Here is a 21,160-nt window from a genome sequence, read left to right as displayed (position 1 = left end):
GCACTTTTGTATCTCTCCCCTCTCACCTTAAACCTATGCCCTATTATGAAGTTGTCGCCACAGTAACCATTTTCTCAAAGAGTTTTCCCGTGATTGTCACGTTTTGGCAGGTTCCCGTGGCAATGGAGATCCCAGTCTCTTTGTCGTTAGTTTGTGTCGTGATTCACTCAATCGACTATGCTGGGCCCTCCCTGTGATATTGGAGGATTTTGGGGAGCTTTACAATCGATTCCCGGCTTTGGCTGAGGTTTTTAAACCTCTTTCTTTTATTTCTCACAAGGGGCTGGGCTGCCATGTGATTTGGCGCTGGTTCTCAACTCGGGCTGGCCCTGGTGATTTCAGAAACTCGCTGCTCTGACCTTTTTTATGCGGCACTGAAGCTTTTTAAACAAGTACTGTCTGAGAACGTAACATTGTTCACACCTCTGCTCGGCCCTTTGACTCTGCGCTCTGTGGCCATTCATAATGGACCCTCCACGGAATCTTTCTGCCTCCAATTCTGAAATGGAGCTTCTTCCCGACAATCTCCCTCTGTGTCTTCACTCCAACTGCTTTCAGTCACAACGCTGCTCCTTTCATTTTCCAGCTTTGGAATTCCTGCTGCAGCTTCTCTGAGGTTCTGTTTTTTTCTATTCGTTGCCACCATGTTGCATACTGTACGTTCAGTCGGTCTCACAAAGAGGTTCTGAGTCTTGTGTGGTTGAAAATTAACTGTTTGTTGATATCACTTAATTTTGTGCATATATACAGGGGATTGCCCAAGCTATGAGTAAACTCCATGCTTGCTTCTACATAGGTCCCTATCCAGTCCACAACTGATCCAAGTGTCAGGTCCTGTGTGTCTTTATATCACACTTTGGGCAGTTTTCAACTCCCACATTAACCCTTGCTATGCCAGATACCTTATCTTACACTACTCTGCTCAGATATATTCCTGAACATTTCATCACATGATCACATCCCTTCCCCCACATGCTATCTGACCCATCCACTGTCATGGTGCCCTGCCTTCCAAATTTATATAGTTTAATGTAGCAAAATATAGGAGCAATTAGCAAACAAAATTTGATACTAAGATATTGGGACAGGTGACCAAAATCTTGGTCAAAGCTGTGAAGAAGATTCAGAAAGCAAACAGACTCTACATTATCTAACTGAATCGTTGTTGATTAAACAATGCCTTTTTCTGCCTCTCCGATATTACTACAATCATTATACAAAAACTTTCAAAGTATTTTTTAAACAGTTTTTTATTCTCCCAGTGTTTCTCCTCCTGAGTCTTCTTCACCAGGGATCCGGGCTCAATTCCCGGCTTGGGTCACTGTCTGTGTGGAGTCTGCACGTTCTCCCCGTATCTGTGTGGGTTTCCTCCGGGTGGTCCAGTTTCCTCCCACAGTCCAATGATATGCACGTTAGGTTGATTGGCTGTGCTAAATTGCCCCTTAGTGTCAGGGGGACCAGCAGGATGGATAAGTGGGGTTGTGGGGGTAGGGCCTGGGTGGGATTGGTGTAGTTTTAGGCTTGATGGGCCAAATGGCCTCCTTCTGCACTGTAGGGATTCTATGTTTCTATGAAGATACACAAATCACCGGTTAGGTCTCGCGAGAGTATTGTGTCCAATTCGGAGCTTCACCCTTTTGGAGGATGCAGAGGCTTTGGTGAGGGTGTGGAAGTGATTGCCAGAATGGTATCTGGGATGAGAGGCTTTGGTTATGTGGACAGACTGGAGAAGCTGACAGAATCACAGCATTGTTATGATGCTGAAGGAGGCCATTCAGCCCTTTGTGTCTGCTGGGATTGTTCATCTCAGATTTTTTATTCATTGTTGGCTAGGTCAGCATTTATTGCCCATCGCTAATTGCCCTCAGGAGGGTGGTGCAGAGGAGGTGAAGGGGAGGGTTCGCGCAGAGCAGGTGAAGGGGAGGTTTGATGGAGGTGATCAAAATATTAAGGGTTTTGATAGCGAAAATAAGGAGAAACAGTTTCCAACGATAGGAGAATAGGTAACCAGGGAAAAAAATATTTAAGCGATTAGCAAAAGAATTTGAGGGGAGATGAGAAGATATTTGACCCAGCGAGTTGTTGTGATCTGGAGTAGGCTGCCTGAAAAGGTGGTGGAAGCAGATTTAATAATAACTTGGAAAATAGCTACTTGAAAAGGAAAGAATCGCAGGGCTGGGGAGTGAGACTAATTCAGTAGTTCTACCAAAGAGCTAGCACAGGCGTATTGGGCTGAATGGCCTTGTGATTGTATGACGCAGTCTGTCAGCAAACACACGCTACATGTGCACAAATCCGTTTCTTAAAACGAGTGACCCATTAATCAGTAGTTATTTACTGATAAGTATTGAAACCTGATAAATCTCTCATACACAAGTGGTTACCTTTTGACTAGGAGATAGCACGAGATACAGTGAAGAGCTGGTGTGAAATTAATAATGTTCATACAAAGTGTTGGATCTGACTCGCAGCCTGCTTAAATTGCCTCCCGCTGTCATTAAAATTATACATACCTTCCTTGTGAAGTGTATCTTTAGTTGAGTTAATGAAATTCTCTGCTATTTTCCTGTTATAATGAGGAGAGAGGATCTCTCAATTCCCTGCAGCATGCCTGCTGCGGAGTAAGGCAGTGGGGAATCTATTTCTGGGCCTTAATTTACTTTTTGATTCCTTGATAATGATTGTCCTGTAGGTGATATATTGAAATTAACCTTCATTTCACTCCCTCTACCCACAAATGACAGTTGTAACACTTCCCACCAACACAAAGGACACTTCTTTCACACAAAAAGAAAATTGAGAAATGGCGTGCAGAGTCTATGCAGAAACTGCCCTTGTTTGGATCGACTCTCGTTCTGAATTGTCTGATTCTCCGTTTAAAAAGACACGCAGGCTTCCCGCTCCACCATCCCCTACCCTAGCCACAGGGCAACGCGGCAACTGAGAGGGTAGGTGCTCACACCTAAAGGTAATCAGAGCCTGGAATGAACAAATTAATTTGCCTAACACCCCAGCTCCAGATTCCTGTAGAGCTCATTAGCAACAAGGTCGGGTATAATCCTACTGTGCAGATGTGTTTGAAGAGGTCTCCTTGATAACAAGGTAGTTTTTAAACAACTGGAAAGAGTGAGCTCAAAAAACGGGTGCCCCCATGTCTCGAGACCTCCAGCTCCCCCTTCCCAGCACACGGCTTGCCTACCTCGCCAAGTTAGTTGTGGAATGCTGGGTACGGAAAGGAGTTTATTACAACCAGGTCAAGGTCAGTGCCGTGTGCCAAGCCTGCCCTCCTCAATGGCAGATGGGAGTTTGGTTCTGTAGCACCTGCTGTTCCCCTGATGGACAATAAATGCTGGCCAGCCAGCGATGCCCAAGTCCCATGAATGAATTAAAAAAACCCTTTTCCACTGAAATAAAATCCAATGTCCTGGGAACATGGTCCCCACCAACTTCCTGTTGGAGTCACACATCAGCCATTGCTTCATCGTCGCTGGGTCAGAACTCCTGACGTCAGAGCATTGTCGGGGCACCTTCATCACATGGAGCAGTTTAAGGAGAATCTCCTCCTCCAGGGGCAGCTAAGAATGGACAAGACATGCCAATCTTACCAGCAACACCACATCGAAAGGAACAAATAAAAGAAGGATACTCAGTACATTCTTATTTCAACAATATTGCAGCCAAGCACCCATCACCAGCAACAGAGAATCACAACACCAACAAGACTCTCGTGCAGGAGAGTATAACAGCCTTATTTTTTTTATTCATTTGTGGGACATGGGTGTCGCTGGCTGGCCAGCATTTATTGCCCATCCCTAGTTGCCCCTTGAGAAGGTGGTGGTGAGCTGCCTTCTTGAATCGCTGCAGCCCACGTGCTGTGGGATGACCCACAATGCCGTTAGGGAGGGAATTCCAGGATTTTGACCCAACGACTGTGAAGGAACGGCGATATATTTCCAAGTCAGGATGGTGAGTGGCTTGGAGGGGAACTTACAGATGGTGGTGTTCCCATTTATCTGCTGCCCTTGTCCTTCTAGATGGAAGTGGTCATGGGTTTGGAAGGTCTGCCTAAGGATCTTTGGTGAGTTGCTGCAGTGCATCTTGTAGATAGTACACACTGCTGCTACTGAGCGTCGGTGGTGGAGGGAGTGGATGTTTGTAGATGTGATGCCAATCAAGCGGGCTGCTTTGTTCTGGATGGTGTCGAGCTTCTTGAGTGTTGTTGGAGCTGCACCCATCCAGGCAAGTGGGGAGTATTCCATCACACTCCTGACTTGTGCCTTGTAGATGGTGGACAGGCTTTGGGGAGTCAGGAAGTGAGTTACTCGTCGCAGTATTCCTAGCCTCTGACCTGCTCTTGTAGCCACTGTGTTTATGTGGTGAATCCAGTTGAGTTTCTGGTCAATGGTAACCCCAAGGATGTTGACAGTGGGGGATTCAGTGATGGTAACACTATTGAATGTCAAGGAGCGGTGGTTAGAGTGTCTCTTATTGGTGATGGTCATTGCCTGGCATTTGTGTGGCATGAATGTTACTTGCTACTTGTCAGCCCAAGCCTGGATATTGTCCAGATCTTGTTGCATTTGAACATGGACTGCTTCAGTGTCTGAGGAACTGCGAATGGTGCTGAACATTGTGCAATCCTGATTACAGTTCAAGGACTAGGAAATAATGGGCAAAATGTTACCAAACAATGGGAGAGCGGTGAGAAAACCGGTGTGTTTCTCTCTAGATTCCACACACTCTGCAAAAAAGAAAATTAAGGATGAGGCCTAAATGCGCCAGCAAAACCCACCTGCTCAAAATCGGGGCGCCACATCCCAATCAGAGCTGCAATAATCCTCCCCCACTCCCCGCATGGAGGCCTCAAGAACTCCCTTCCCCACTGCCGATTGGAGCCAGCATTCAGTCCAACCACCAACCCCCCCCCACCAGCGATCATCAGACGCTTCTACCCACCCCCCCGCCCCCCCCACCATCCCCACAACCTCACAACCATTGGCTCATTCACCGCCCCTTCCTCCCCTTCCTGCAATCATTAGTCCCTTCTCCTACCCTCCCAAATGGTCATTCCTGGCATCCCCTACTCCTCTGTCCACTCCTATTCCACATCTGTATAAATCCCCAAACTGGGAATCCCCCCCTCCCCCACCCTCCTCCTCCCATGAGGCTCCACTGAGGCTTGTCCACAGCTTGTCCCTTGGCACAGGTTGGCACTGTCAGGTTGGTATGGGCATGCTTCAGTGCTGGGGGCATTGCCAGGGCACTGCCCGGCCATATTCCTCACCCCCAGGGAGCTTTACACACCTTTACGCCCCTGAGGAGACCCCACATTAGACTCATGTCCGGGTGAACCTGTTGTAAACCACGCCTCAGTGTCTGAATCGTATCTTCTATTTTAATGCATTATACTGTTCAATATATTTCATTCATGAAATCATCGATACAGGCCATCTCTATGACTATGATAGCAAAAGCAATTCACAGAATCATTGAATTGTCGTGGTGCAGGAGAAGACCATTCGGCCCATCGTGTCTGCACTGGCTCTCCAAACAAGCATCATGACTTTGTGTCATTCTCCTGCCCTTTCCCCATGCCCTGCACATTGTTTCTATTCAAATAATCATCTAATGCCCTCGTGAATGCCTCATGTACAAAAGACTCAACAGTTGGGTAAGTGTTTCATCTTAACTATACATGCTAGCCCAAACAAGAGTACACGTTGCAAGGGTTTCTAGTGTGTTGTAATTCTATAGGGATAATGCGGTAATGCGACACGATCACGTCAGCACTCCTACATACATGTCATGTCATTAACACAGAAACCAATGTACACACAACAAGCTCTCACAAACAGCAATGTGGTAATGGCCAGGTAATTTGGTTTTGTGATATTGTGTGCATCACCTGATGTATCACAACACCAGGCCACGTTCCTAACTCTTCTAAATTGTTCCTGCGCAATACCATCAATCTCTGTTCACTGTCCATTCACGCATAACCTTCACTCTCTTACCTAGTATTTGTTATTACCCATTACTTAGACCCATAGCTCAAACCCATAGCTTATACGCATATCTTATACAGTGCCTACTTTGTGATTCCTCACCTTAAGGCTTAAAAAGAACTTTCAATCAAGAGGCAACATTTCCATTGTAATCTTCCTCAGCTTTAAGCACCTTTTGAATAAAGACAGCAACTATATCAGCAGGATTAGTCCTTATATAATGTCATTTCCTGCCCAAAGTTCACTGCTCCAAATCTTCACATTCTGGTGATGTTGTGTTGCAGAGAGTGAGGAAGTTCAAGTTGCAGGGGCAAGAGACACTTTTGCATACACGTGTAGTGCGGAGCAATGAATAGTGAAGGTAGAGACTCCACCACAAAACAGAGCAGGAAAGACTGCTACATAAGATAAAGGTGCATAGTGTTACGGGTAATGTATTAGCATGGATAGAGGATTGGTTAACTCACAGAAAGCAAAGAGTGGGGGTAAATGGGTGTTTTTCTGGTTGGCGATCAGTGACTAGTGGTGTGCCGCGGGGATCAGTGTTGGGACCGCAATTGTTTACGATTTACATAGATGATTTGGAATTGGGGACCAAGTGTAGTGTGTCAAAATTCGCAGATGACACTAAGATGGGTGGCAGAGCAAAGTGTGCAGAGGATGCTGAAAATCTGCAAAGGGATATAGATAATCTAAGTGAGTGGGCGAGGGTCTGGCAGATGGAGTACAATGTTGGTAAATGTGAGGTCATCCATTTTGGTAGGAATAACAGCAAAAAGGATTATTATTTAAATGGTTAAAAAATTGCAGCATGCTGCTGTGCAGAGGGACCTGGGTGTCCTTGTGCAAGAATCACAAGGAGTTGGTTTGCAGGTGCAGCAGGTAATTAAGAAGGCAAATGGAATTTTGTCCTTCATTGCTAGAGGGATGGAGTTTCAAAACAGCGAGGTTATGTTGCAACTGTATAAGGTGCTGGTGAGGCCACACCTGGAGTACTGTGTACAGTTTTGGTCTCCTTACTTGAGAAAGGATATACTGGCACTGGAGGGGGCGCAGAGGAGATTCAATGTTGATTCCGGAGTTGAGAGGGTTGGCTTATGAGGAGAGACTGAGTAGACTGGGGCTATACTCATTGGAATTCAGAAGAAAGAGGGGAGATCTTATAGAAACATATAAGATTATGAAGGGAATAGATAAGATAGAAGCAGGGAAGTTGTTTCCACTGGCGGGTGAAACTAGAACTAGGGGGCATAGCCTCAAAATAAGGGGAAGCAGATTTAGGACTGAGTTGAGGAGGAACTCCTTCACCCAAAGGGTTGTGAATCTATGGAATTTCCTGCCCAGTGAAGGAGTTGAGGCTACCTCATTGAATGTTTTTAAGGCAAGGATAGATAAATTTTTGAACAGTAAAGGAATTAGGGGTTATGGTGAGCGGGCAGGTAAGTGGAGCTGAGTCCACAAAAAGATCAGCCATGGACTTATTGAATTGCGGAGCAGGCTCGAAGGGTCAGATGGCCTACTCCTGCTCCTAGTTCTTATGTTCTTATGATTTTCTCCTGCCATCGTTGTGTGTTGGAAGGATTTACAGGTTGCTTGGCTCTGTTATAGACACACCATCTGTGGTCATCTACTCCTGGAGTGGGACTTGAACCCAGAGCTTCAGAGGCCAAAATTGAACATTTCATTTGGATTATTTTCTACATTATTCAACTCCTGGAGTATTGTGTCCAGTCTTGGTCTCCTTATTTAACGAAAGGTGTAAATGTGTTAGAAGTTGTTTAAAGGAGCTTTGCTGGGCTAACTTCAGGAATGACCAGATTATCTTATGATGAAAGGTTGAAGAGGTTAGGTTTGTATCCATTGGAGTTTAGAAGAGTAAGAAGCGACTTGATTAAAACCTTTAAATCCTGAAGGGTGGATGTGGAGAAGATGTTTCCACTTGTGGGGGGACCTAGAACTAGGGGGTCACTGTTTAAAAATAAAAGATTGCTCATTTAAGACGGAGATAACGCAAAATATTTTCTCTCAGAGGATGGTGAGTCTCTGGAACTCTCTTAAGAAAAAAGTTTATTTATTAGTTACCAGTAAGGCTTTACATTAACACTGCAATGAAGTTACTGTGAAATTCCCCTAGTCGCCACACTCCGGCACCTGTTCAGGTCAATGCACCTAACCAGCACGTCTTTCAGACTGTGGGAGGAAACCGGAGCACCCGGAGGAAACCCACGCAGACATGGGGAGAATGTGCAAACTCCACACAGACAGTGACCCGAGCTGGGGATCGAACCCGGGTCCCGGGCAGCAGTGCTAACCACTGTGCCACCGTGCTGCCGCTTCATCAAAAGACGGTGGATGAAGAGACTTTGAATGTTTGGCCAATTGCTTCATGACCTTTATGCTTGACCTTGTCTAAATCTTCTGCTAAGTGCGTTACTGAAACTGGTGAACCTTCTTCTCATTGTTCACTGTCTTATTTCTCCATCAATTCTTTTCTTTGAAACTATAGCCTCAGCTGTTCCAAATGCCTATCCATTCTCGTAATCCTCTCTGAACTCCAGAATCTTGAGTCTGTTCCTGATCCAACAACAAAGCCTCGATTTAAATTAGCTTAGTAAAATCCTGCACCATTGTTTTGAACATTGTGAGATAGGAATTTCCAGAGAGTGTTGAGAGTGTGAAAATCGTAACCACCCTGCAATAGTTAAGGCGAATAGCAGAGATCCATTGAATGGGAAGCTGAGTGAACAGATGAGGGGGAGGGGGAAGGAATTGAAGGTTATATTGTGAGAGTGGGATGGAGAAGAGTGGGAGGAAGCCCATGTGGGATATAAACACCACATGGACCAGTTGGGCAGAATGGCCTGTTTCTGCGCTGTATAATTGATGAATTTCCCTGTAAAAATCATTCTAGATTTGGTTCAGTAATTCATATCCTTGAAGGCAGAGGTTGCCCTAAATAGGCTGCTTACATGTCTTGACAGTTTTAGCATGCAGGCTAATTCCACAATCTCGCCATGGTAACACCATAGGAGCATGGGAAGTCTGAGATCTTCCTTCATGACAATGCACAAACAAGTAGAAGTTGAGAGTTTCTGGCTCTCCAGGTTGACCTCACACATTAGTGCATCAAAGGCCTGTCAATAAAATAGTAATCCTGAATTCCCTCTTGACCTATCTCAGGTCACCCAGGCCGATTAATAATTCTCGCCAGCAATGATACAAAAATCAGCAGATTACCAGGTGCCACATTAAATACAGGCTGTCAAACCAGTGGGATTACCAACTTTGGATGAATGTTTTCTTGAAGGTTTCATCATGTGACCTTCAACTGTCCCATCCCATACTCCCTACCATAGGTTGCCTAATGCGTCTGTTCTCATCATGCTCCACCTTCCCACAGCCAACTGATTTGATTTATTATTGTCACAGGTATTAGGATACAGTAAAAAGTATTGTTTCTTGTGTGCTATCCAGACAAAGCATACCGTTCATAGTGAAGGAAAGGAGAGGGTGCAGAATGTCATGTTACAGATATAGCTAGAGTATAGAGAAAGATCAACTTAAAATATGGTAGGTCCTTTCAAAAATCTGACAGCAACAGGGAAGAAGTTGTCCTTGAGTCCATTAGTATGTGTCCTCAGACTTTTGTATCTTTTTCCCAACTGAAGAAGGTGGATTATGCTGGCTGCTTTTCTGAGGCAGCGGGAATTGTAGACAGAGTCAATGGGTGGGAGGCTGGTTTGTATAATGGACTGGGCTACGTTCACAACCCTTTGTGATTTCTTGTAGTTTCTTGCAGTCTTGGTCAGAACAGGAGCCATACCAAGCTGTGAAACATCTGGAAAGGATGCTTACTATGATGCATCTGTAAAAGTTGGTGAGAGTCGTAGCGGACATGGTGAATTTCCTTAGCCTCCTGAGAAAATAGAGGTGTTGGTGGGCTTTCTTAACTATAGTGTCGGCATAGGGGGACCAGGACAGGTTGTAGGTGATTTGAACGCTTAGAAACTTGAAGCTCTCAACCACTTCCATTACCAAATAAACCTGTTGGACTTTAACCTGGTGTTGTGGGACTTCTTACTGTGCCACTTCCATTTCTTCACTGTTGATGTAGACAGGGGCATGTCCTCCACTTTGCTTCCTGAAGTCGATAACAATCTCCTTCGTTTTGTTGACATTGAGGAAGAGATTATTGTTGCTGCACCAGTTCACCAGATTCTCTATCTCATTCCTGTACTCTGTCTCATTATTGTTTGAGATCCGACCCACAATGGTGGTGTCATCAGCAAACTTGAAAATGGGAATTGGAGGAGAATTTGGCCACACAGTCATAGGTGTATAAGGGGTATATTAGGGGGCTGAGAACACAGCCTTGTGGGGCACCGGAGTTGAGGATGATCGTGGAGGAGGTGTCATTGCCTTTTCTTACTGATTGAAGGGAATAAGTTCTTCATTAGTTGATTTGATGATTCTTGACTGTCTCCATTTGCCTCTAACCAAGCCCAGCTCCAGTGTCTGCCACAACTCTCTCATTGGCCCCTGACCATCTGTCAGAAGGGCCTTTATCTCCATTCCCTTTGACAGCTCTCTCAACATGGGAGCTATTGGTGCTAGCATTAGGGGTTTGAACCAATTCTCGTTCAACATAAGAAGAAATGTTTACTTTGGCTAATGACAACAACAAAAAGCAAACAGTATATCAGCCATAGTGGCTCCCACCTATTAAACCCACTTAATCTACCCTCTGAAGTCAGATTGTTGCCTCGTAGACATCAAACTGGCCAATTAAAAAAAAAGAAGGACTTCCATTTATTTTGCATCATTCATGACCTTAGAACTTCCTAAAAGAAGGCTTTGCAGCCAATGAAGAACACAAGAAATAGTGGGGTTCATCCATCTGGCCCTTCGATCCTGCTCTACCATTCAATACTATCATAGCTGATGATGAGACTTTAACTTCACTTCCGTGCCCATTCCCCATATCCCTTGATTCCTACTTTTTGAAGAACAGTCACTGTTGTGGTGAAGGAGATGGAGTAACCAACATGTACACAGCAAGATCCCACACAAAGGAGCAATGTGATCAGTGATGACATTGTCTGTTGAATGAGGGATAAATACTGGTCAAAGCAGCAAGGAGAGCTGCTCTTTGAACAGTGCCATGGATATTTTACACCCACCTGACAGGGCCTTGGTTTAACACCTTGTCCAAAAGAAGTGACCTCCGACAGTGCAGCACTGCCTTCGTACCTGCCATGGGGAGTGTCACTTCAGATGGTGAGTTCCAGTCTCTTCAATGGGCCTTGAATCTTCAGAAGTGAGAGTGTTGCTCATTGAGCCATGGGGTTGGTTAGCTCAGTTGGTGAGAGAGTTTGACTGTAACACAGAATGAAGCTGAGGGTGTGGGTTCAATCCACATACCAGCGGGTGGTTTATGGAGACCAGCGTCCTTGCCCAATGTTCCAAACTTGTGGAGTGGTGCCTCCCAAGCTATTCGTAACCAATTTTCTCTCCAATGGAGAGACAAAGTTATGGTCCTTAGTGGATTGTGATCACTGAGTCACAATAGATATATTCCATGCAAATAAAACAAATCCTTTCATAATAGATGTGAGACTGTGGGGCTGCACAGTGGCACAGTAGTTACGAGTGGCACAGTGGTTAACACTGCTGCTTCACAGGGCCAGGGACCCGGGTTCAATTCCGGCCTTGGGGACAATCTGTGTGGAGTTTTCACATTCTTCCCATGTCTGCGTGGGTTTCCTCCGGGTGCCCCGGTTTCTACCCACAGTCCAAAGATGTGCGCATTAGGTTGATTGGCCACGATAAATTGCCCCTTAGTGTCAGGGGGATTAGTTAGGGTAAATGCGTGGGGTTATGGGGATAGGGCCTGGGTGGGATTGTGGTTGGTGCAGACTCGATGGTCCAGATGGCCTCCTTCTGCCCTGTAGAATTCTTCTTGTACTATTGGCTCATATAATCGGACCTGGTCACTGGTTCTCACCTTTAATCTAAATCTAACGCTGCTTTTTTAATATAAAGAGAGCCGGAATAGACCATTTGGCCCATCGAGCTGTTCTACCAAAGATCTGTCCATCAGATAGATAAAGCAGTGATGAGACTATGAAGGGTTTTAATCATGAGGAGTGTTCTAAATTTGAGGTGTTGGGAGGCAGGATTGTTGCGGATGAGGATGTGGGCAGCAGAGGTTTGCTCAGCTGAATGTTACAAAGGCTGGAGGATGGGAGGATGTCCCAGAGAGTGTTAGAGTAGTCAGGCCTGGAGGGACAAAGACATGGATGAGGGTTTAGTCGGAGTTGGGCTGAAGCAGAAATAGAGAGAGGTAAAGATGGAGGGAGGTAGTCTCCTGTGATGGAGGGGATATGGGATAAAAAGTTCAGCTTGAGGTCAAATAGGGTCAAACAGTCTGGTTTGGTTTGAGAGAGTGAAGATGGGATGGAATTGGTGTCAGGATATAGAGTTTAGTGGAGATAATGCCTTTGATTTTCCTAGTGTTTAGTGGAGGGAATTACAGTGAACCTTGAACTCTTTCTCCCTGAGCAGAATCTAGTTTGATCAGTTTAGTGAGACTGGTGGTTTTAGTTGTAATCTTGTCAATCCAATGGCAACCAGAGGAATCTTCAGCACTAGCTTATTTTTCTTGATCAGCCAGATACTTCCAGAGACCCCAAGGAGCTGTCCTTGCCAGCCCATCTTCTTCAATGATATGTTACCTCTTGGTGCCAATATCTGTAGATGTGGGACCAGATTCCACACAGAACAACACCCAGCTCCAACTGTTCACCAACACCCCTGCACACACTGCCACACAACAAGCAGAAGGTACTGCGGAGGCCATTCTCAAGCTGTTCCCTGTAAGATATGTGTCTGTGAGCCACACAAGCAAATGTAAAGATGTCATGCACAGCTGAAACAATTTAGAGAGGTCATTGCTTTCAATCACCTTTCCTGACCCCTCGACCGCCTCACTGTTCCCAAACATCGTGGCCCAACATCAAGTCCAGGAAAAGCCAACAGCTACTTCCAACAACGGACCGGAAAACCAGATATCTCGGCACAAAGTGGGAATTGGAGCTGGGAACCTTCCCTGCTCACTCTGCCACCCAGCTCCCTAAGCTGTGACCATAACACCTCTCTGCTTCCCTTGATCCACGCTCTCACAGCGGGGTGCCTTTAAGAGATCAGTGCAGTAATTTACTTTTCAGCTTCATTCACCAGTCTCTTCGATTGGCCTTCAGACTTTCTACCTCCTGGGGGGAACAATGATGGGAAATAGGTTCTGTTATGACAGAATGCAGGCAGGGCTATTGCTGTATCAATGGGAGATGGGTTTGGGTGTTTTTTTATCCACGTTTTATGATAATGGCTGTATTGTATCACAAAGCTGTATGATAATCAGCAGCCTCGACTGTATAATCACCTCTGTCACTTCCCAGCCAGAGGTGTCATTGCAACCCAGGCTCCCTGCAGAGCTTTTCATCTTAATGTTAAGAGTCGAGACTTAAAACAACAAAAAAAATACAATGAACGCATCTTTGATAAAAAAGTATTTACTTACTCTGCTTCGAATCCCTTAACTTTCCAATTCCTCAGAATTTGTCTCACTTCCATGGGTAAAGCTATGATATTGCACCCTTCCGGGATTTTTCACAGATAATGGTTAACTAGAATGGACATTCTCCATTAAGCATCCCCGTCAAACAAGCCCAGGACAGATACAGCACGGGGTTAGATACAGAGTAAAGCTCCCTCTACACTGTTCCCATCAAATACTATCGACAGTTCGGACTAATCGACAGTATCGACTAATCGACAGTTCCGACGCGCCACAGCGAAAAACCGCACCGACCTCCTCAGAAGACAAACACGGGACACGGTGGACAGAGTACCCTTCGTCGTCCAGTACTTCCCCGGAGCAGAGAAGCTACGACATCTCCTCCAGAACCTTCAACATGTCATTGATGAAGACGAACATCTCGCCAAGGCCATCCCCACACCCCCACTTCTTGCCTTCAAACAACCGCACAACCTCAAACAGACCATTGTCCGCAGCAAACTACTCGGCCTTCAGGAGAACAGTGACCACGACACCACACAACCCTGCCACAGCAACCGCTGCAAGACGTGCCGGATCATCAACACGGATGCCATCATCTCATGTGAGAACCAGGTACACGGTACATACTCTTGCAACTCGGCCAACATGGTCTACCTGATACGCTGCAGGAAAGGATGTCCCGAGGCATGGTACATTGGGGAAACCTTGCAGACGCTACGACAATGGATGAATGAACACCGCTTGACAATCACCAGGCAAGACTGTTCTCTTCCTGTTGGGGAGCACTTCAGCGGTCACGGGCATTTGGCCTCTGATATTCGGGTAAGCATTCTCCAAGGCGGCCTTCACGACACATGACAATGCAGAGGCGCTGAGCAGAGACTGATAGCCAGGTTCCACACACATGAGGACGGCCTCAACCAGGATCTTGGGTTCATGTCACACTATCTGTAACTCCCACAACTTGCAAAGTCTTACTGGCTGTCCTGTCTGGAGACAATACACATCTCTTTAACCTGTGCTAATGCTCTCTCCACTCACATTGTCTGTACTTTTAAGACTTGATTAGCTGTAAAGGCTCACATTCCAATCATTATTCATTATTCTGTAAATTGAGTTTGTGTCTTTATATGCCCTGTTTGCTGTTTATGAGCAGATCTCCCACTCACCTGACGAAGGAGCAGCGCTCTGAAAGCTAGTGGCGTTTGCTACCAAATAAACCTGTTGGACTTTAACCTGGTGTTGTTAGACTCCTTACTGTGTTTCCCATCAAATACTTATAAGCTCCCTCTACACTGTCCCCATCAAACACTCCCAGGACAAGTACAGCAAGGGGTTAGAAACAGAGTAAAGCTCCCTCTACACTGCCCCCATCAAACACTCCCAGGACAAGTACAGCATGGGGTTAGATACAGAGTAAAGCTCCCTCTACACTGTCCCCATCAAACACTCCCAGGACAGGTACAGCACGGGGTTAGATACAGAGTAAAGCTCCCTCTACACTGTCTCATTTCTCAGCCCTTGCTTTTTAAAGACAGTTACTGTGTGTTGGACATAATGGCTGGGATTCTCTCGCTTACCTGCTGCACCATTCCGCTGGTGGGAGGCAGCCCGCAGTTGGCCGGCTGTGGGACACTCTGGTCCCGCTGCTGCCAATGGGATTTGACATTGACTTTGCTCCACCTCACCGGGAAACCCTCGCTTGGCGGGTGTGGCCTTCGTCCTGACCAGAAACCCCCGTCACCGTGAAGAGCTGGAACGCTCCAGCCAATAACTCGCCAATGGAGCACATGCTGGCTGGGACACTTGTGTTTGTTCTGCAGAGGGGAATTTCCGGCCTGTTTGCTTTTTGAATGACACATCTCGAAATATCATGAAAATCTTCACCATTAAGTACTCACTCAGGCTGGAATTGTACCGCCCCACCCCGCCCGGCCAGGAATTGGTGCGGGCGAGGTTCGCAGAACAGCATTCTTTGTTGGCCTCGGGCGGGAGTTTACGAGCCACAGACATAAGAACATAAGAACTAGGAGCAGGAGTAGGCCATCTGGCCCCTCGAGCCTGCTCCGCCATTCAATAAGATCATGGCTGATCTTTTTGTGGACTCAGCTCCACTTACCCGCCCGCTCACCATAACCCTTAATTCCTTTACTGTTCAAAAATTTATCTATCCTTGCCTTAAAAACATTCAATGAAGTAGCCTCAACTGCTTCACTGGGCAGGGAATTCCACAGATTCACAACCCTTTGGGTGAAGGAGTTCCTCCTCAACTCAGTCCCATATCTGCTTCCCCTTAATTTGAGGCTATGCCCCCTAGTTCTAGTTTCACCCGCCAGTGGAAACAACTTCCCTGCTTCTATCTTATCTATTCCCTTCATAATCTTATATGTTTCTATAAGATCTCCCCTCTTTCTTCTGAATTCCAATGAGTACAGCCCCAGTCTACTCAGTCTCTCCTCATAAGCCAACCCTCTCAACTCCAGAATCAAACTAATGAATCTCCTCTGCACCCCCCCAGTGCCAGTATATCCTTTCTCAAGTAAGGAGACCAAAACAGTACACAGTACTCCAGGTGTGGCCTCACCAGCACCTTATACAGTTGCAACATAACCTCGCTGTTTTTAAACTCCATCCCTCTCGCAATGAAGGACAAAATTCCATTTGCCTTCTTAATTACCTGCTGCACCTGCAAACCAACTCCTTGTGATTCTTGCACAAGGACACCCAGGTCCCTCTGCACAGCAGCACGCTGCAATGTTTTGCCATTTAAATAATAGTCCATTTTGCTGTTATTCCTACCAAAATGGATGACCTCACATTTACCAACATTGTACTCCATCTGCCAGACCCTCGCCCACTCACTTAGACTATCTATATCCCTTTGCAGACTTTCAGCATCCTCTGCACACTTTGCGAATTTTGACACACTACAGTTGGTCCCCAACTCCAAATCATTTATGTAAACCATAAACAATTGCGGTCCCAACCGCACACCACTAGTCACTGATCACCAACCAGAAAAACACCCATTTACTCCCACTCTTTGCTTTCTGTTAGTTAACCAATCCTCTATCCATGTTAATCCATTACCCGTAACACTGTGCACCTTTATCTTATGTAGCAGTCTTTGGTGCGGCACCTTGTCAAATGCCTTCTGGAAATCCAGATACACCACATCCACAGGTTCCCCATTGTCCACTGCACATGTAATGTTCTCAAAGAATTCCACCAAATTAGTCAAACATGACCTTCCCTTCATGAACCCATGCTGCGTCTTACCAATGGGACAATTTATATCCAGATGTCTCGCTATTTCTTCCTTGATGATAGATTCAAGCATTTTTCCTACTACAGAAGTTAAGCTAACCGGCCTATAGTTACCTGCCTTTTGTCTACCTCCTTTTTTAAACAGTGGCGTCACATTTGCTGTTTCCCAATCTGCGGGAACCACCCCAGAGTCCAGCGAATTTTGGTAAATTACCACTAGTGCATTTGCTATTTCTCCCGCCATCTCTTTTAGTACCCTGGGATGCATTCCATCAGGACCAGGAGACTTGTCTACCTTTAGCCCCCCATTAACTTGCCCAACACTACCTCTTTCATGATAATGATAATTTCTAGGTTCTCACCTGCCATCGCCTTCCTGTCATCAATTTTTGGCATGTTATTTGTGTCTTCCACAGTGAAGACCGACACAAAATACCTGTTCAATGCCTCAGCCATTTTCTCATTTCCAGTTATTACATCCCCCTTCCCGTCCTCTAAAGGACCAATGTTTACTTCCGGCTCTTTTTCATTTTATATATTTGTAGAAACTTTTGTTATCTGTTTTTATATTCTGAGCGAGTTTACTCTCATAATCCATCTTACCTTTCTTTATAGCTTTTTTCGTGGCTTTCTGCTGACCTTTAAAGATTTCCCAATCCTCTAGATTCCCACTAATCTTTGCCACTTTGTATGCATTTTCTTTCAGTTTGATACTCTCCTTTATTTCCTTAGATATCGATGCTGATTATCTCTTTTTCTACAGTCCTTCCTCATCACAGGTATATACTTTTGCTGAGCACTGTGAAAGATTGCGTTGAAAGTCCTCCACTGTTCCTCAATTGTCCCACCATAAAGTTTTTGCTCCCAGTCTACCTTAGCCAACTTCTCCCTCATCCCTTTATAGTCTCCTTTGTTTAAGCACAAGACACTGGTATTGGATTTTATCTTCTCACGCTCCATCTGTATTTTAAATTCAACCATGCTGTGATCGCTTCTTCCAAGAGGATCCCTAACTGCAAGATCACTAATTATTCCATCTCATTACACAGGACCAGATCTAGGATAGCTTGCTCCCTTGTCGGTTCCATTATATACTGTTCAAGGAAGCTATCGCAGATACATTCGATGAACTCCTCCTCAAGGCTGCCTTGACCGACCTGGTTTGACCAATTAATATGTAGATTAAAATCCCCCATGATAATTGCTGTACCATTTTTACATGCATCAGTTATCAGACGGGCAAGGCGGTAAAATTCCAGACTCAGTGTTGGGTCTGCACCTTTGCCATCTTCCTTTATTCACTTTTGCCTTTGCTGGTGAAGGTTTGTAACGTGGACAGAGCCCCCCTCTAACCCCACTCAGCTCAGCGAGACTGAGCTTGGGCAATCCACAGTTATCCCACCAGCCTACACTCTTCCCCTGGCCCTGCAGCCCCCCCCTTGGTCTCTCTCCGCTTCCCCCTGCGGCAAAAGACTCCATAGTCCAAAAAACCCATTTGTCCCAATGTCTCTCCTCGGATTCTGTGCCTATTTATATTATTGGCTCCTCTCTCTCTTGTACATCCCACCTGCCAAGCTGCGGAAGCTCCATTCTGCGCTGAAAGAAGTCGGAAGGAACAGTGGAAAAATAAATAATAAAAGACGTGTCAAAATAGGCCGTAACTTGGAAGATCAAAGATTTTGGAATTGCTGCAAGGGAACCAAGAATAGTAATTCTCGAGATGGACATAATAACTGGTAAATGGAGCTCATGAACATTTAACGAAACCATTAAGTTTGCATCAATGAAATACAAATAGGATCATTTTCAGAACTGAAATATTTAACAAAATTAATTTTAAAATAGTGGTGATTTTCAATGTATCACAATGTCTGTATTTAATTAGATTGCAATCACTTTGTGTGTAATATTGCTCAGTCTGCACACTGATCAATGATAATACGTACTCAGTGGTGTTTATAATAGTTTATGACTCAATAAATGCATGCTGATTAAATCACAATTGTAATCATTATCAACATTCCAGTGTATAAACCATGTCTCTCCCTCAGCCACACCATCCACGGGCTTCCCACACCCAGGACGTGGCGATAAGTCTCAGTTCTTTCAACAGCTGGGTTTTTCCAATGACCTGCCCAGCTGCTGGGTTAGAGAGAGAGAGAGGGGAAACCAGCCAAGGTTCCTGCTCCTGATCCCTGTCCAGTGATCCCTGGGTTAGAGAGAGAGGGGAAATCAGCCAGGGTTCCTGCTCCTGATCACTGTCCAGTGATCCCTGGGTTAGAGAGAGAGGGGGAAATCAGCCAGGGTTCCTGCTCCTGATCCCTGTCCAGTGATCCCTGGGTTAGAGAGAGAGGGGGAAATCAGCCAGGGTTCCTGCTCCTGATCACTGTCCAGTGATCCCTGGGTTAGAGAGAGAGGGGGAAATCAGCCAGGGTTCCTGTTCCTGATCACTGTCCAGTGATCCCTGGGTTAGAGAGAGCGGGGGAAATCAGCCAGGGTTCCTGCTCCTGATCCCTGTCCAGTGATCCCTGGGTTAGAGAGAGTGGGTGGGGGAAACCAACCAGGGTTCCTGCTCCTGATCACTGTCCAGTGATCCCTGGGTTAGAGAGAGGGGGTGGGGGAAACCAACCAGGATTCCTGCTCCCGATCACTGTCCAGTGATCCTTGGGTTAGAGAGAGAGGGGAAACCAGCCAGGGTTCCTGCTCCTGATCACTGTCCAGTGATTCCTGGGTTAGAGAGAGAGAGAGGGGAAATCAGCCAGGGTTCCTGCTCCTGATCACTGTCCAGTGATCCCTGGGTTAGAGAGAGAGGGGGAAATCAGCCAGGGTTCCTGCTCCTGATCATTATTACAGAGAGGGGAAATCAGCCTGAGTTCCGCTAAAAGTTAAATTATGAGGAAAAGTGACATAGATTCGGTATGTATTCCCTTGAGAATAGAAGACTTAAATTTATCTCACAGTGGTGTTACTGATAATTGTAGGATTTAATCAGATAGACAGAAACTATTGAGGACAGGAAGCACTTAGTCACACAAAGTGGGGGGGGGGGGGGGGGGGGTGGGAGGGGGAGGAGTCTGGAACCCCCCTCAGAAAGCTAGATGTGGTGATTGTCCCTTTAAGGGTAACACAGCAGAAAAGGGTCACCTGTCTTGGGTGATCAATTGTCACTCAAAGTGGATAATCATCTACTCTGGCAGGAGACATGTAGGGAGCTAGATGCAGCCATGAGGCTTCTGAACAACTCTTAATAATAAATCCTTTTTGTTTACTAATGAATTCTCTCAAAGTACATCTAAAGTAAAGTAAAGTAAAGTTTATTTATTAGTCACAAGTAAGGCTTACATTAACACTGCAATGAAGTTACTGTGAAATTCCCCTAGTCGCCACACTCCGGCGCCTGTTCAGGTCAATGCCCCTAACCAGCACGTCTTTCAGACTGTGGGAGGAAACCAGAGCACCCGGAGGAAACCCATGCAGACACGGGGAGAAAGTGCAGACTCCGCACAGACAGTGACCCAAGCCAGGAATTGAAGTCGGGGCTCTGGCTCTGTGAAGCAGCAGTGCTAACCATTGGCGGCAAGGATTAATTTTCCTGACACTGACTCTGGCCCGACACCTGTTAGCATCCTGTTTTAATGGAAATCTGAAAGGGAATACTCCCCAGAAGCCTCTTTCTGGGTGAACAGAGCCATTTGAGATATTGAGATATTGTTAGACTCTGAGAAATGTCGAATCAGAAAAGATGGATAGTTACAAGATGCTCAGTGCATTAAACAAACTGAAAGACAGACGTAGAAAAACAAATCTGTAAAATTGACTGGCAGAGACAAAGGTTTAAAGAAGAAATGTACAGAGTGAAAAAACAAGTGAAGATAGCTGTGCGGAACTCGCAGCGAGAAGAACTGCGGCTTCAAATTTAAAAAGAAGGAATTTGGATAAAAGACAAAGAATTGCTGCAGTTAAAAAAGTTCAAAAGCTTAAAATAATCAGCTGGCATTATGAAGCGGTGCTGTGGCTTTAAGACTAATCAAATAGAAATAGTCCAAGTGCGACACTCTGTACCTGTATTGATACACTTGTAAAATACAGCTGCAAAGGGAAGCTGAATGTATCCTCACAACGCCAGCCTGTGTGAGGAAAATGATTACTACACAGTCTTAAAGTGGCCGTACCCTTAAAGAGATAATGTAGTTAAAGTGCCAATGCACTTAAAGTGGCAACCACAAGAAAGACCAAATGGTTATGGACAGGAAATTTAGAGAAGATCTCAAATAGAGGGAAACTCTCAACAAAAGGTCCATAAGCAAGA

General features: G+C 45.6%; 1 protein-coding gene across 1 annotated transcript in view; it reads left to right on the top strand.

Annotated features, from left to right (window-relative positions):
• Positions 1-17,732, top strand: part of tfeb (transcription factor EB) — a 250,656-nt gene extending 232,924 nt beyond the window's left edge. The window contains exon 10 of the mRNA XM_078241980.1: positions 17,615-17,732. The gene's annotated coding sequence lies outside the window, so the exon portion shown is untranslated. The remainder of the gene's footprint in view (positions 1-17,614) is intronic.
• The last annotated feature ends 3,428 nt before the right edge of the window (positions 17,733-21,160 follow it).

The sequence above is a fragment of the Mustelus asterias genome, chromosome 25, assembly GCF_964213995.1.
Source record: "Mustelus asterias chromosome 25, sMusAst1.hap1.1, whole genome shotgun sequence".
NCBI classification, from domain to species: Eukaryota; Metazoa; Chordata; class Chondrichthyes; order Carcharhiniformes; family Triakidae; genus Mustelus; species Mustelus asterias.
The sequence above is the reverse complement of the archived record's forward strand: the minus strand, read 5'-3'. Positions and strand labels throughout refer to the sequence as shown.